Source organism: Hyla sarda, chromosome 4 (genome assembly GCF_029499605.1).
Source record: "Hyla sarda isolate aHylSar1 chromosome 4, aHylSar1.hap1, whole genome shotgun sequence".
Taxonomy (NCBI): domain Eukaryota; kingdom Metazoa; phylum Chordata; class Amphibia; order Anura; family Hylidae; genus Hyla; species Hyla sarda.
Window position 1 is genome coordinate 90,910,564 of NC_079192.1, and position 18,426 is coordinate 90,928,989.

The 18,426-nt window shown below is 42.5% G+C and overlaps 1 long non-coding RNA gene across 2 annotated transcripts; it reads right to left on the reverse strand.

The window, feature by feature from the left end:
- Positions 1-3,653: 3,653 nt before the first annotated feature.
- LOC130368227 (uncharacterized) lies at positions 3,654-16,962 on the reverse strand. 2 transcript variants are annotated; one of them, XR_008892381.1, is made up of 6 exons: positions 16,481-16,962; positions 5,401-5,485; positions 4,463-4,503; positions 4,302-4,368; positions 4,037-4,201; positions 3,654-3,934 (listed from the first exon to the last, which is right to left on the reverse strand). It is a non-coding gene; the product is annotated as an uncharacterized LOC130368227 (long non-coding RNA). The 2 variants fall into 2 exon arrangements; XR_008892382.1 differs by lacking the exon at positions 16,481-16,962 and adding an exon at positions 13,113-13,690.
- Positions 16,963-18,426: the final 1,464 nt, after the last annotated feature.

The following is an 18,426-nucleotide window of genomic DNA, read 5'->3' on the forward strand; positions in this document are numbered from 1 at the left end:
TCGAAATGGGACAATAAAAACTTCTCATGGATTGGCAGGGTAAATATTTTTTAAATGAACATCCTACCCCGCTTACTCTATCTCTTTGCCTGTATCCCCTGTCATATCCCCCGTTCTTTCTTTAAGGACCTCTCTGCAATGCAGTCTCACTTTGTTTGGAGTAAGAAACATCCCCGCTTGGCAGGGAAGGTGCTTTATAGACGCAAGAGGGAGGGTGGCCTCGCACTGCCAGACTGCCTATCGTATTACAAGGCGATCATATTAGCCAGAATACTAGACTGCTACCACAGTCAGACTGCTAAGCAATGGGTTGTCTTTGAAAGAAATCTCTGTGGTGTGGATGCTAGGTCTACCTTGTGGACCAAAAGACTGCCCGCCCCCTTGCACCCACCTGACCATTTACCCCCGGTAACACATTCAATACTGCGAGCACATCAGTCCTACCTGAAAAATACATCTCACTATTTCCCGGATGGCCCCCTTATGCCCCTGTTTGGCAATGTGCTCTTCCCTCCAGCGCAGACTTCTGCCACTTTCTTAACGCGTAAAAAGTCTGATTATGTCCTATTCTCTTCCTTACTGCAACCCACAGGCTTGAAATCCCTCTACGACCTTTTGGGTGGAACTCAGCCTTCAACTATACATAGGTTCCAATATAGTTAACTTCTACACTTCTATAACACCAACAAAGCCGCACTCCGTCTTCATAGACAACTGACCCCCTTTGAAACCCTTTGTGCGGCCTCCGCTCCTGTCCCCCATGCAATTGGAACTCTCTATGCCCTGATCATAGGGGAACGCTCTGAAATTCCCCTGCCCTATCGAGTGGCATGGGAAAGGGAACTACAATGTTCTATTCCTGACAATGACTGGTCTCGTGCCCTGCTACATTGTCACAAATCTAGTATCTCATGCAAGGCACAAGAAACTAACTATAAAATCATCACGAGATGGTACAGAGTGCCGTCTCTTTTGGCGCAGATGTTCCCACAGGCTTCTGATGCATGTTGGAGGTGCGAACGCTCAAATGGGACAATGTCCCATATCTGGGTGACATGCCCGACATTGAATACGTTTTGGACACAAGTTTTATCTACCGTAAATAGGCTGACGACCCTTTCCATCGATAAGGACCCACGACCTATCCTCCTGTCCATATTCCCTAACACATGCCCCCGTCTGTCAGCCACTTTAGCACACTATTTACTTATCTCGGCTAGAGCTGTGATCCCTCGCCTTTGGAAATCTCCACTACCCCCGACCTACTCCTCATGGCTGAGGGAAGTTACCTATACTTGTAGGATGGAAGAACTCCGGGCAGACTCTACCCGACAGTTCGATAAATACCATGCTGTTTGGTCGCCTTGGCTATCCTATGTTGCCTTTCAGGAGTTCACTGATGATAACCTGGATCTGTCACCACGCACGCTCATCCCCCTCTGTCCAACTCCGCAATAGCTCACCCACAGTTGCTGTTTACTGCTTAGACAGGTGGAGAGGTTCAGTCCGAACAGGTAAGACTCTCTGCCATATTACACTAAGTCTGCTGCATCCTATCTCCCCCTCTTCGATTCTTCTACACCCCCCCCTCCTTCCTCTATCCCCCTGTATCTTTTCCTCTCTCTCCCTCCTCTCCTATCTTCCAGTTCCCTCTACCGATGTTGTGTTTCCTTTGTCTGTCCTGGTTCTCTGCTTCACTACTGGCGATGTTTGAATTTTCGCTAAAGTTATCGAATTTATACGTAGTTCTGAATCCTGTTAGCTACTCACAACCTCTGTTCTCTGGAGTTCATTTATGATGTGAGGCTCGGACTGCTGTAATGTTTAACTTCGCTGAGTGACTCCTTGTTTACTTGAGCCATGTGGGCTTTGTTGCCTGACCAGTGTAGACACTTCTCATGTTGTAATTTTCATTTTACCTTGTATGTTGAAAACCTTAATAAAACTTTACTTTGAAAAAAAAAAAAAAATATGTTTTATTCAATGTTATGTATGATGTTCATACAAGGTTGCCTTACAATGTTTTATTGTTATTTATTGTTTGATATTTAATAAAGGGGCTGCTGTGGCCTTGTTACCACCAACACTGTGTCTGTCATGTTTAAGGTAAGGGATTCCTCGTTACAAAGGGGGCTTTTGGGGGTTGGTGGATGGTAGGCTTTAGCAGCTATATTATCCCCAAGTCAAGGGTCCAGGCTGTAAAATAGAAGAACACCGGAGCAGCCAGATACACTGACTCTAAGGCTGAGCCTCATACTTCTACCGAAGCTGCAGAGTTATAGGGGAACTGTAAAAATGAAAGTACTACAACCCCCAGTGTGGTCAGTCTGTGCCCCCCTAAGGGTCAGGGTTGGAGGAGGCACAGGTTGAAAAGACACACTACATTGGGAGTTGTAGTACTGTAGTTGTTAAAGAAAAAAAATATGTTTTCATCATGTTGCCCATAGCAACCAATCAGATTACTTCTTTCATTCTTGAGAAGACCTCTGAAAAATAAAAGAAGTGATCTGATTGGTTGCTAAGAGCAACTGGACAACATTTCCTCTCCACAGGTACATTTCCCCGATTGTCTTCATATTTAGGATGAGAATCTACTGACAAAGTGAGTAGCCAACCATTTCTGGGCATAAAACTCTGTAAGAAACAGCAGTCTGGGGGCATCTGTGGTGGACATGAAGGAAGGTGGGGGGGTCCAGGGAAATTGAGATTTGACGTCTGCAGCGAGCGCTTCTCACTGAGCGACGGGTCTCATCCCAGGTATTGCAGGGGGACCCCCCACGATCAGCTACTTATCCCATAACCCATGGATAGGGGATAAGTTAATTTTTGCCATAGTTCTCCTTTAATTGGCCAGAACACACCCAAAATCGGTCCCAGCCAAATATTGCTTCGTGTCCTGTCATTTCTCCCAGCTGTTCTTTTTCTACCTGCTTGTAAGGCATGCCTACACTCTCTAATTCCTTAAAGTGGTACTCCGCCCCTAGATATCTTATCCCCTACCTTAAGGATAGGACAAAAGATGACTGATCACTGGGACCCCCGCAATCTTCATGCAGCACCCGGCGTTCCAAATAATATATTAAGAACTCTGGGTTCTCGTGGTGCGGGTTGTGACCTCCCGCCACGCCCTTTCCATTTATGTCTATGGGAGGTGGTGTGATGTCACAAGAAGGTGTGGCATGATGTCACGAATCCCATCACAGGAACCAGTGATCTAAACATACTATTTAGAATTTTGGTTGCTGCATGGAGATTGCTGGGGTCCCAGCAGCAGGATCCCCTTGATCAGACATCTTATCCCCTATCCTTTACATAGGGGATAAGATATCTAGAGGCGGAGTACCCCTTTAAGGGACAGTTCATGTACCCAAAAGTTGATCCTTTGCAACCGTATGACCCCTAGCAAGTTCCCTGCATGAGTCCCATTCATCAGAAAAAGGCGTGTGCATGGAACTTGCTGGGTGTTCTACGTTTGCCTCATAAACTGCACCACCCAGCACCAGTTGCCTCTCTCTGCACCACATTATGCAGATCGTGCAGGAGAGCAGCTTTGGTCATCCATGTTTTGCTAACTCTATTTTCACACACAGAAATAAATAAATGAGTCGAACAAGTCAAAGAACAGTTTAAAAAAAGGGGAACTTTATTTATTATTTATTAAAATGTTTGTGTAGGGGATTTTTTGTAACCTCCCATCACTCACAAAGAGCGTACAGTAACTAATACTCAGGACAGGAAAAACCTCCAGAGGGGAGGAAACCTGTAGGGAATCCATGGCTACTGTATGGCCCTTCCTCTGGGCATACTAAAGGAGGTTACCTCTATAATTTGGGCAAATGTTTCTGTGTATGTGCATGATTCCTAGGCCTGTGCCTTCATCCAACGTCTTGCTGTAGGTCCCGAAATGCTACTCCATGTCCTGGAAATAGTGCATCTAAGATAGGGGACAAAAAAGATAGATTATTTACATGTTTATCATAAAAATACACATGGAACTGCAATAAAGACCTTTTGGACAAAACAATGTAACACTTACCAGTCACAGTCATGTGCATGACTTTGCATTCCCGTGTCCCTACACAGTGTCCAGCACCGGCCCCTCACTGATGAACAGGACCAGTGTTATTTCTGGGGCTATGCCTTCATCCAACGTCTTGCTGTAGGTCCGGAAATGCTACTCCATGTCCTGGAGATAGTGCATCTAAGATAAGAAAAAAAAGATAGATTATTTACATGTTTATCATAGAAATACACATGGAACTGCACTAAAGATCTTTTGGACACAACAATGTAACACTTACCAGTCACAGTCATGTGTATGACTTTGCATTCCCGCGTCCCTACACAGTGTCCAGCACCGGCCCCTCACTGATGGAAAATGAACAGGAGCAGTGTTATTTCTGCTCAGTGCTGCTCTTTGGTGGACAATGGTTATGACATCACATGTTTGACACACTGTTACCTCCTGGGAGTTCTATTTCAGTAGTGCTGCTCTCTGATTGGCTGAAAATCAAAAAAGCTTTCTAATATATTCTGTATGACTGTTATTTAAGGTTTTTGACAAATTTTATTAAAATGGCGCCACTCCCTGTGGGTGCGTTATATTTGTTTCTCCTAACCAGACATTCTGTATAAGTAATATAATTTGGTGGCCCCAACAGCCTCGGCCCATAGGTTTCTTACATAGATCAATGCTACTCCGGTAGGCTCAATGAGCAGCGCTGGCCGCCGGGACGTCTGACGAGTGACGTCCCTGACGTTGCGGTCTGGAACGAAGGATGTCACTAGTCATACGTCCCAGCAGCCATTGATTTAAAGTGGTCATGGCTCCTGCTGCCAGTTCAAGATCAGACACCATGGCCCTAGATTGACATACTGCAACACCGATCCCCTGTGGCTGCCCACCTGTTGCAAAACTACAACTCTCAGCCTTCGGCTGTCAGGGCATGCTGGGAGCAGGGGCGGGTCCAGAGTCGAGTCTCGGGAGGGGCGCTATTAGAGTATTTTGTGTTGGTGGACAGAAGATTACGGAACTTACAATATTATTAAATGTATCATACAGTCCTAACCTTGTTTAAGACTCTTAGGCCGTGCTCATATGTCAGAAAAATAATCATATATACCAATTGCCACAGAATGGGAAAGTGCTAAGGCTCTATAGTGAGGAGAATACGCAGTGATATCAGTGACTACAGGTGACGTCTTATCATTGTGTATTCTCCTCATTATAGAGAAGACGTCACCTGTAATCACTGATATCATTGTGTATTCTCCTCAATATAGAGATCAGTGATTACAGGTGACGTCTTCTCTATAGTGAGGAGAATACACAATGATATCAGTGATTACAGGTGACGTCTTCTCTATAGTCTTTCCTTATCTAATTCAGATGGTACATACCGCCAGGATTTGTTCCAGCTAAATCTTCTCTCTGCAGAACTTGATGCCCAGACGTCTCCTCACTATGCCAATGCATTCTGATCCTCTATATGAAAACAATAATTATTATAATACTGCCAAACACTGTATTCTTTGAATATAATACTGTCACACACCCTCCTAATATAATTCTGACATACTGTACCCCCTGAATAGACAACACACTGTACCCTCTGAATATAATACCACCATACACTGTACCCTCTGAATATAATACTACCACACACTGTGCCCTCTAAATTTAATACTACCAAACACTGCACCCTCTGAATATAATACTATCACACGCTGCACCCTCTAAATATAATACTATCACACACTGTACCCACTGAATATAATACTAACACACACTGTGCCCTCTAAATCTAATACTACCACACAGTGCATTCTCTGAATATAACTTGCTGTGCTGTAACTACCCTCTGAGTAAAATACCGTAATGTATTGTGGCCCCTAAAAAACGTACCACCCCAGAAATTCCTCACAATATACACTATACTTCTGAAAGGCAAAACACTCTGTGCCTTCACATATAGTAATAATGCCCCATCTTGTGCCCCTACATATAATATGACCTGTCCTGTTCCCCCACATAATAATGCCCTCTGTGCTGTGCCCCTCACATAGAATGCTCCTGTCATGTGCCCCACACATTTAATGCCCCCTGTGCTGTGCCCTTCACATATAATGCCCCCATTCTTTGCCCCTCACATATAATGCATCCATCATGCGCCCCTCATATATAAAGCCCCCATCATGCGTCCCGCACATATAATGCCCTTATCATGCGCCCCTCACATATAATGCCCCCTGTGCTGTGCCCTTCACATATAAAGCCCCATGTCCTGTCCACTCAGGGGGCATTATATGTGAGGAGCACAGCACAGGGGGCAATATATGTGAGGGGAACAGCACAGGGGGCAATATATGTGAGGGGAACAGCACAGGGGGCAATATATGTGAGGGGCACAGCACAGGGGGCATTATAAGTGTGGGGTACATAACAGGGGGCATTATATCATATAATGTCCCCCTGTGCTGTGCCCCACACATATAATGCCCCCTGTGCTGTGCCCCACACATATAATTTATATGTGTGGCACAGCACAAGGGGCATTATATGTGAGGGGCACAGCACAGGGGGCATTATATGTGAGGGGCACAGCACAGGGGGCATTATATGTGAGGGGCACAGCACAGGGGGGCATTATATCATATAATGCCCCCCTGTGCTGTGCCCCACACATATAATGCACCCTGTGCTGTGTGCCCCACACATATAATTTATATGTGTGGCACAGCACAGGGGGCATTAGGTGAGGGGCACAGCACAGGGGACATTATATGATATAATGCCCCCCTGTCCTGTGCCCCTCACATATAATGCCCCCTGTGCTGTGCCCCTCACATATAATGTCCCCTGTGTTGTGCCCCTCACATAATGCCCCCTGTGCTGTGCCACACATATAAATTATATGTGAAGGGCACAGGACAGGGGGCATTATGTGAGGGGCACAGCACAGGGGGCATTATATGTGAAGGGCACAGGACAGGGGGCCCCCTGTCATGTGCTCTTCACATATAATGCCCCCTGTGCTTTGCCCTGCAGACCAGGGACATGCACAGACATTTTGGAGGGCAGGGGCTCAAGTAAAAAAGAGGGCACTTTTCATAATTTAAAAAACGTCTGCCAGACTTAATGGGCAGATGTGCTGCGGCCCAGGGACACAGTGGCCTCCCGCCAGGCTTTCTCGACATTCTTAGCCCCCATAAAAGTTGGTGTTTTTGTAAAATCGAGTCAAGAACAGTTTCTATGAAGGTCTGCCATGTGTATATACACTTTGGCTGTGCTGTCAGTCTTATTTACAGAAAAGATATGACAGCTGCCCTATAATATACTGTATTATAGAGGAGATTTATCAAACCTGTGCAGAGAAAGAGCGGTGCAGTCGCCCATAGCAACCAATCAGATCGTTTTGCGGAAGGATTTTCCTCTGCAAAGGTTTTAATAAATCTCCCCCTATATGCCCCCACCTGAGCTCTATATGACAGAACCCAGCACCCATCACCAATCACCCATTACCCATCCCCAATCACCCATCCCCAATCACCCAGCACCCATCACCCATCCCCAATCACCTAGCACCAATCACCCAGCACCCATCACCAATCACCCAGCACCAATCACCCAGCACCAATCACCCAGCACCCATCACCCATCCCCAATCACCTAGCACCAATCACCCAGCACCCATCACCAATCACCCAGCACCAATCACCCAGCACCAATCACCCATCACCCATCCCCAATCACCCAGCACTCATCACCCATCCCCAATCACCCAGCACCAATCACCCAGCACCAATCACCCAGCACCCATCACCCAGCACCCATCACCAATCACCCACCTTACGCAGGAATCTCCACACAGCTCTGGTTCTTACACTGAAGAGATGGACACCACACTAATATATGCTTACAGTCTACAATATACTAAAGTTGGCAAAAAAACATAATTATAAATATACAAAGATGGCGAGGCATAGCACAGCATACAGGATGGAGGCAGGGAAGCTCCGCCTCCATTGCGCACAAGACTGACTTCGCATACTAGCAATGTGGGGCAATACCTAGAAAATGGAAAGACCAATTTTTGTATACTGCACTGTAACCTAGTGTATTGGGTTTAGTGCGAGTAAACAGCCTGTCAGTTTCCCTTTAATTATATACCGTACCTCCCCTTAATTCCCTATATACTGTGCCACCATTCATCTATTAATTCCCTATATACTGTGCCACCATTAATGAACTATATACTGTGCCACCATTCATCTATTAATTCCCTATATAATGTGCCACCATTCATCTATTAATTCCCTATATACTGTGCCACCATTAATGAACTATATACTGTGCCACCATTCATCTATAAATTCCCTATATACTGTGCCCCTATTAATTCCCTATATACTGTGCCACTATTAATGAACTATATACTGTGCCACCATTCATCTATTAATTCCCTATATACTGTGCCACCATTAATGAACTATATACTGTGCCACCATTCATCTATTAATTCCCTATATACTGTGCCACCATTCATCTAATAATTCCCTATATACTGTGCCACCATTCATCTATTAATTCCCTATATACTATGTCACCATTAATGAACTATATACTGTGCCACCATTCATCTATTAATTCCCTATATACTGTGCCACTATTAATGAACTATATACTGTGCCACCATTCATCTATTAATTCCCTATATACTGTGCCACTATTAATGAACTATATACTGTGCCACTATTAATGAACTATATACTGTGCCACCATTCATCTATTAATTCCCTATATACTGTGCCACCATTCATCTATTAATTCCCTATATACTTTGCCACTATTAATGAACTATATACTGTGCCACTATTAATGAACTATATACTGTGCCACCATTCATCTATTAATTCCCTATATACTGTGCCACCATTCATCTATTAATTCCCTATATACTGTGCCACCATTAATGAACTATATACTGTGCCACCATTCATCTATTAATTCCCTATATACTGTGCCAACATTAATGAACTATATACTGTGCCACTAATATTTAACTATACTGTGCCACCACTAAGGGTGCATTCACACGTGCGTATTTTCTGCTGCAGATCTGCTGCAGATTTGCTTTAGCAGATTTCTCTTCCCATTGTCAATGAGAAGCAAAATCTGCAGCAAAAATAGGCACACGTGAACGCACCCTAAGGATCTACACACAGTGCCAGCATACATAAAAATATAATGTTCCAATATAATGAAATATATGCTGTGCTCCCATAAATTCCCTATATACTGTGCTTACATTCCTCTATTAATTCCCTAATAATGTGCTTCATACAATAAATACAAGCACATAACATAAAGGCACATACAGTACATAGGTAATATACACACATACAGTACATAGGTAATATACACACATACAGTACATAGGTAATATACACACATACAGTGCATAGGTAATATACACACATACAGTACATAGGTAATATACACACATACAGTGCATAGGTAATATACACACATACAGTACATAGGTAATATACACACATACAGTACATAGGTAATATACACACATACAGTGCATAGGTAATATACACACATACAGTACATAGGTAATATACACACATACAGTGCATAGGTAATATACACACATACAGTGCATAGGTAATATACACACATACAGTGCATAGGTAATATACACACATACAGTACATAGGTAATATACACACATACAGTACATAGGTAATATACACACATACAGTGCATAGGTAATATACACACACACAGTGCATAGGTAATATACACACACACAGTGCATAGGTAATATACACACATACAGTGCATAGGTAATATACACACATACAGTGCATAGGTAATATACACACATACAGTACATAGGTAATATACACACATACAGTACATAGGTAATATACACACATACAGTACATAGGTAATATACACACATACAGTGCATAGGTAATATACACATACAGTGCATAGGTAATATACACACATACAGTACATAGGTAATATACACACATACAGTGCATAGGTAATATACACACATACAGTGCATAGGTAATATACACACATACAGTGCATAGGTAATATACACACATACAGTACATAGGTAATATACACACATACAGTCCATAGGTAATATACACACATACAGTGCATAGGTAATATACACACATACAGTGCATAGGTAATATACACACATACAGTGCATAGGTAATATACACACATACAGTGCATAGGTAATATACACACATACAGTGCATAGGTAATATACACACATACAGTGCATAGGTAATATACACACATACAGTACATAGGTAATATACACACATACAGTGCATAGGTAATATACACACATACAGTACATAGGTAATATACACACATACAGTGCATAGGTAATATACACACATACAGTGCATAGGTAATATACACACATACAGTGCATAGGTAATATACACACATACAGTGCATAGGTAATATACACACATACAGTGCATAGGTAATATACACACATACAGTGCATAGGTAATATACACACATACAGTACATAGGTAATATACACACATACAGTACATAGGTAATATACACACATACAGTACATAGGTAATATACACACATACAGTACATAGGTAATATACACACATACAGTACATAGGTAATATACACACATACAGTACATAGGTAATATACACACATACAGTGCATAGGTCATATACACACATACAGTACATAGGTAATATACACACATACAGTACATAGGTAATATACACACATACAGTACATAGGTAATATACACACATACAGTGCATAGGTAATATACACACATACAGTACATAGGTAATATACACACATACAGTACATAGGTATTATACACACATACATAGAGACACTGACACATACATACAACATGGAATATATACTAAAAGATATAGCCAATAGGCACATCATACATACAGGTACACACATACAATCACTCACAGATATACACACACATACATAGATTTACTTGCTCATATATATATATATATATATATATATATATATATATATATACACACACACACATATATACATACACACACATATATATATACATACATACACATACATACATACATACACATACATACACATACACAGACAGATTCACTTGCTCACATATATATATACACACACATACATACACACATATATACACACACACATATATACATACACACACATACACACACATATACATACATACATATATACATACATACACACACACATATATACATACACACACATACATATACACACACACACATACATACACACATATATACATACACACACATACATATATACATACATATACATACACACACATACACACATATATACATACACACACATACATACACACATATATACATACATACACACACATACACACATATATACATACATACACATACATACACACATATATACATACATACACACACATACATACACACACATATATACATACATACACACACATACACACATATATACATACACACACAGTGGTGTGGAAATTGAAAAAAAAACTACTTGTCCAAGGGACTAAAGCGGAACACAATCTACTTGTCCCTCAAGAAAATCTACTTGTCCTGGTTGATGAAATAATTTCAACCAAAATAGTCTGATCCCCCCCCACTAGACCACCAGGGATGGATATAAGATCCCTTTAGACACTGCTGACAGCGGTGATCTAATGGGTTAATAGGTGATCGCAGCATGCCAGGCTATTAGCGGAGGGAGAGCTGTAGCTCCTCTTACACCCCAGACAAGCCCAGAAAAGTCTAGATGTAACTTTTTGATCACCTTATAAAACATTTCTCATATGAAGTGACCAAAAATTAGCAATTCTGGACTATTCTTTACATTTACACCGTTCACTGTACGGTTTAATTAACATTATATTTTAATAGTCTGGACATTTCCACATGTAGCGATACCACTTATGTTTATTTTTGTACATTATTTTTATTTAAAGAAAATTGGAAACTTTTATTAGGAAAGGGGCTTATTCACATGTATACGCACTTTATAAAATATTTTAATCACTATTTTTCAGTCTCAATAGGGACTTATGTGTTACTGGGGGGGGGGGGGGGGTTCTGCTTCTCCAGTTTATGTGCTGCATTTTGTGTCAGAAAATGCTGGAAGTTGCATTTAGTTACTAGATAACTACAACTCCCAGCATGCCCTGATACAGCCTATGGTTCTGTGGGTGTTGCAGCATGTTGCACTGTATAGTACAGTTAAGGTTATTGGGGGACATGCTGGGAGTTGTAGTTTTGGTTTGTGTCAGCTGCAGAGCCATAGGATGTGTCAAGGAATACTGGGAATTGCAATTAGTAACTACAACACCCAGCATGCCCTGATGCAGCCTATGGCTCTGCAGCTGGGGGATTCTGGGGGTGCAATTTAGTGCGGGTGCCACTAAAAATAAATAAAATTAGATGGCTCGACGTGACAGTCCGCTCCTACACCCGCCACACACACACCCGCCACTGCCCCCCCCCCCAACATCATACATTACATACACTCACACATACACTCACACCATACATATGCACACATCATACATACACCTGCCGCTGCCCCCCCACATCATACATCACATACACACACATCACACTTAGACATTATACACACATCATACATTACATACACATCACACATAGACATCATACACACATACACTCACACCATTCATATCCACCAGTGTTTCCCAACCAGGGTGCCTCCAGCTGTTGCAAAACTATAACTCCCAGCATGCCCAGGGCATGCTGGGAGTTGTAGTTTTGCAACAGCTGGAGGCACCCTGGTTGGGAAACACTGATATACACCATACATATATATCATATACATCATATACATATACATATCATATATATCATACATATCATATATCATATACATCATATACATCATACATACACCTGCCCCCCATCATACATTACATACACACATCACACATACACTCACACCCTACATATACAACCACCCTTCCTGCCGCCGCCGCCTGTATTCTCGGTCTCCTCACCTGAGCCGCCATGAGTGGACATCAGAGCTGTAGTCCCGGCCGGTGTGAGGTCAGATTTCCGTCCTCCCCCTCCCCCCCTGCTCTGTGTTTTCCCCGTGCAAACAAGCAACCTCCCCGTGTTGGATTAGGTCCTGTGGAGACAGGGGGAGGGGGAGGGATAGAGCTGTGTGCGGGGGATGGAGCTGTGCACGGAGCTGTCTACATCCTCTCTCTCCCCCTGCTGTGTCTTCTGAGCTCCGTCCATCCTCCGGGAGGGGAGATAAGGGGGCTCTGCAGTCAGCTGGAGGCCGCCGCCCCCTCCATACACTCTGAGCGCCGGTGTGAGGTGTAGACTTCCATCGGCTCCTGCGCCTCACACCGACATTAAAGAAAAATAAGGGGGGGAAGTCTGTCTGTCCCTGCCCGATACAGGGCTAAATCTATAAACAATTCACCTGCCCGGCGCCCAAAACTACTTGTCCCGGGCGTCGGGCTATAGGATTTCCACATCCCTGACACACATACATACACACATATACACATACATACACACATATATACATACATACACATACATACATATACACATAGATTCACTTGCTCACATATATACATACACACACACACTGACATACAATCACTCACATATATACATACACACACTGACATACAATCACTCACATATATACACACACACTGACATACAATCACTCACATATATACACACACACTGACATACAATCACTCACATATATACACACACACTGACATACAATCACTCACATATATACATATACACACACACTGACATACAATCACTCACATATATACATACACACACTGACATACAATCACTCACATATATACATACACACACTGACATACAATGACTCACATATATACACACACACACTGACATACAATCACTCACATATATACATACACACACACACTGACATACAATCACTCACATATATACATACACACACTGACATACAATCACTCACATATATACATACACACACTGACATACAATCACTCACATATATACACACACACTGACATACAATCACTCACATATATACACACACACTGACATACAATCACTCACATATATACACACACACTGACATACAATCACTCACATATATACATATACACACACACTGACATACAATCACTCACATATATACATACACACACTGACATACAATCACTCACATATATACATACACACACTGACATACAATCACTCACATATATACACACACACACTGACATACAATCACTCACATATATACATACACACACACACTGACATACAATCACTCACATATATACATACACACACTGACATACAATCACTCACATATATACATACACACACTGACATACAATCACTCACATATATACACACACACTGACATACAATCACTCACATATATACACACACACTGACATACAATCACTCACATATATACATATACACACACACTGACATACAATCACTCACATATATACATACACACACTGACATACAATCACTCACATATATACATATACACACACACTGACATACAATCACTCACATACATACATACACACACACTGACATACAATCACTCACATATATACATATACACACACTGACATACAATCACTCACATATATACATATACACACACACTGACATACAATCACTCACATATATACATATACACACACACACTGACATACAATCACTCACATATATACACACACACACACTGACATACAATCACTCACATATATACATATACACACACTGACATACAATCACCCACATATATACATATACACACACTGACATACAATCACTCACATATATACATATACTCACACTGACATGCAATCACTCACATATATACATACACACTGACATACAATCACTCACATATATACACACACACACTGACATACAATCACTCACATATATACATATACACACACTGACATACAATCACTCACATATATACATATACACACACTGACATACAATCACTCACATATATACATATACACACTGACATACAATCACTCACATATATACATATACACACACTGACATACAATCACCCACATATATACATACACACACTGACATACAATCACTCACATATATACATACACACACACACACATACAATCACTCACATATATACACACACACACACACTGACATACAATCACTCACATATATACACACACACACACACTGACATACAATCACTCACATATATACATATACACACTGACATACAATCACTCACATATATACATACACACACTGACATACAATCACTCACATATATACACACACACACACACACTGACATACAATCACTCACATATATACACACACACACACACAGACATACAATCACTCACATATATACATATACACACTGACATACAATCACTCACATATATACATAAACACACACTGACATACAATCACTCACATATATACATATACTCACACTGACATGCAATCACTCACATATATACATACACACACTGACATACAATCACTCACATATATACACACACACACACACACTGACATACAATCACTCACATATATACACACACACACACTGACATACAATCACTCACATATATACACACACACACACTGACATACAATCACTCACATATATACACACACACACACACTGACATACAATCACTCACATATATACATATACACACACTGACATACAATCACTCACATATATTTACAGTTACTTACAGTAAGGCCCCATCCATCCCTCTCTGCACATACATAGAGATAGACACACACACATATATGTGTGTATATATATATATATATATATATATATATATATATATATATACACACACACTGACATACAATCACTCACATATATACACACACACACACTGACATACAATCACTCACATATATACACACACACACACTGACATACAATCACTCACATATATACACACACACACACACTGACATACAATCACTCACATATATACACACACACACACACTGACATACAATCACTCACATATATACACACACACACACACTGACATACAATCACTCACATATATACATATACACACACTGACATACAATCACTCACATATATACATATACACACACTGACATACAATCACTCACATATATTTACAGTTACTTACAGTAAGGCCCCATCCATCCCTCTCTGCACATACATAGAGATAGACACACACACACATATATGTGTGTATATATATATATATGTATATATATATATATATATATATATATATATATATATATATATACACACACACTGACATACAATCACTCACGTATATTTACAGTTACTTACAGTAAGGGCTGCTTAGACTGGTTTGTGACCGGACATGTTGTGGGCGGGGCCTCCCTCTGCCTCCCTCTGCCTCCTCTGCTCCTGTCTCCTCCGTGTGGAGAGAAGCAAAGAAATGGCAGATAATGACAGGGTGAGTGGCGCCCCCTTGCTGCAGGGAGGGCACAGCACCCTCCATTAAACCACATACAAATCTCCAGCAATGGATCCTTTTTACTTCACTTGTCAGCCTGAGTCTGCACCTCCTTTTGTGAGGGCACTAGAGGGGCAGGTGAGGAAAAGGGCAGGGGCTCCAGCCCCCTTTCACTCCTATGTGTGCACGTCCCTGCTGCAGACCCTCATTAAATATTCCCTTTTCTCTGACCCCCCTCCTCCTAACAGTGGCGCATATCCTGTTTCCATAATCCCCTGGACCCTGAGCATACCCTTACTTACAGTATGCAGGCCGCAGGGACGGGTCCTCCAGGCGCCGGCGCGATGATGTGACGTCATCGCGCCGGCCTTTAGTGGATCTCGTCCCCGCAGCTCACACGCTGTGTACTCACAGCGTGTGTGTAAGGTTAGTGCAGTGTTTCCCAACCTTTTTCGGGTCGTGGCACACCTCGTAAAAAAAAATTTTCGCGGGGCACCGCTACCGAGGTTGACGAGCGAAAAAAAAAGAGGGAAAAAACGCACTGCACTATATCTATTTATCTGTCTCACTGTCACTCAGTACTTACTGCACTTGTCTCCTTGGAGGACCGGACTATAGTAAAAAAAAAAATATATATATATATATATGTATATATATATATATATATATATATATATATGAACAAATTCCTATGCACACTGCATATATCTTATCTTGCATATATCTTATTTTCCCCCACATTAGGCTGGCAGTATAGTCCCCACACATTAGGTTGGCAGTATAGTCCCCCCACATTAGGTTGGCAGTATAGTCCCCCCACATTAGGTTGGCAGTATACTCCCCCCCACATTAGGTTGGCAGTATAGTCTCCCTACATTAGTTTGGCAGTATAGTCCCCCCACATTAGGTTGGCAGCATAGTCCCCCCACATTAGGCCCCGCATAGTCCCCCCACATTAGGCCCCCGCATAGTCCCCCCACATTAGGCCCCCGCATAGTCCCCCCACATTAGGCCCCGCATAGTCCCCCCACATTAGGCCCCGCATAGTCCCCCCACTTTAGGCCCCGCATAGTCCCCCCACATTAGGCCCCGCATAGTCCCCCCCACATTAGGCCCCGCATAGTCCCCCCACATTAGGGCCCGCATAGTCCCCCCACATTAGGCCCCGCATAGTCCCCCCACATTAGGCCCCGCATAGTCCCCCCACATTAGACCCCGCATAGTCCCCCCCACATTAGGCCCCGTATAGTCCCCCCACATTAGGCCCCGCATAGTCCCCCCACATTAGGCCCTGCATAGTCCCCCCACATTAGGCCCCGTATAGTCCCCCCACATTAGGCCCCGTATAGTCCCCCCACATTAGGCCCGTATAGTCCCCCCCACATTAGGCCCAGTATAGTCCCCCCCACATTAGGCCCAGTATAGCCCCCCCCACATTAGGCCCAGTATAGTCCCCCCAACATTAGGCCCAGTATAGTCCCCCACATTAGGCCCAGTATAGTCCCCCCACATTAGGCCCAGTATAGTCCCCCCCCACATTAGGCCCAGTATAGTCCCCCCCACATTAGGCCCAGTATAGTCCCCCCCACATTAGGCCCAGTATAGTCCCCCCCCACATTAGGCCCAGAATAGTCCCCCCCACATTAGGCCCAGTATAGTCCCCCCACATTAGGCCCAGTATAGTCCCCCACATTAGGCCCAGTATAGTCCCCCGCACATTAGGCCCAGTATAGTACCCCCCACATTAGGCCCAGTATAGTCCCCCCCCACATTAGGCCCAGTATAGTCCCCCACATTAGGCCCAGTATAGTCCCCC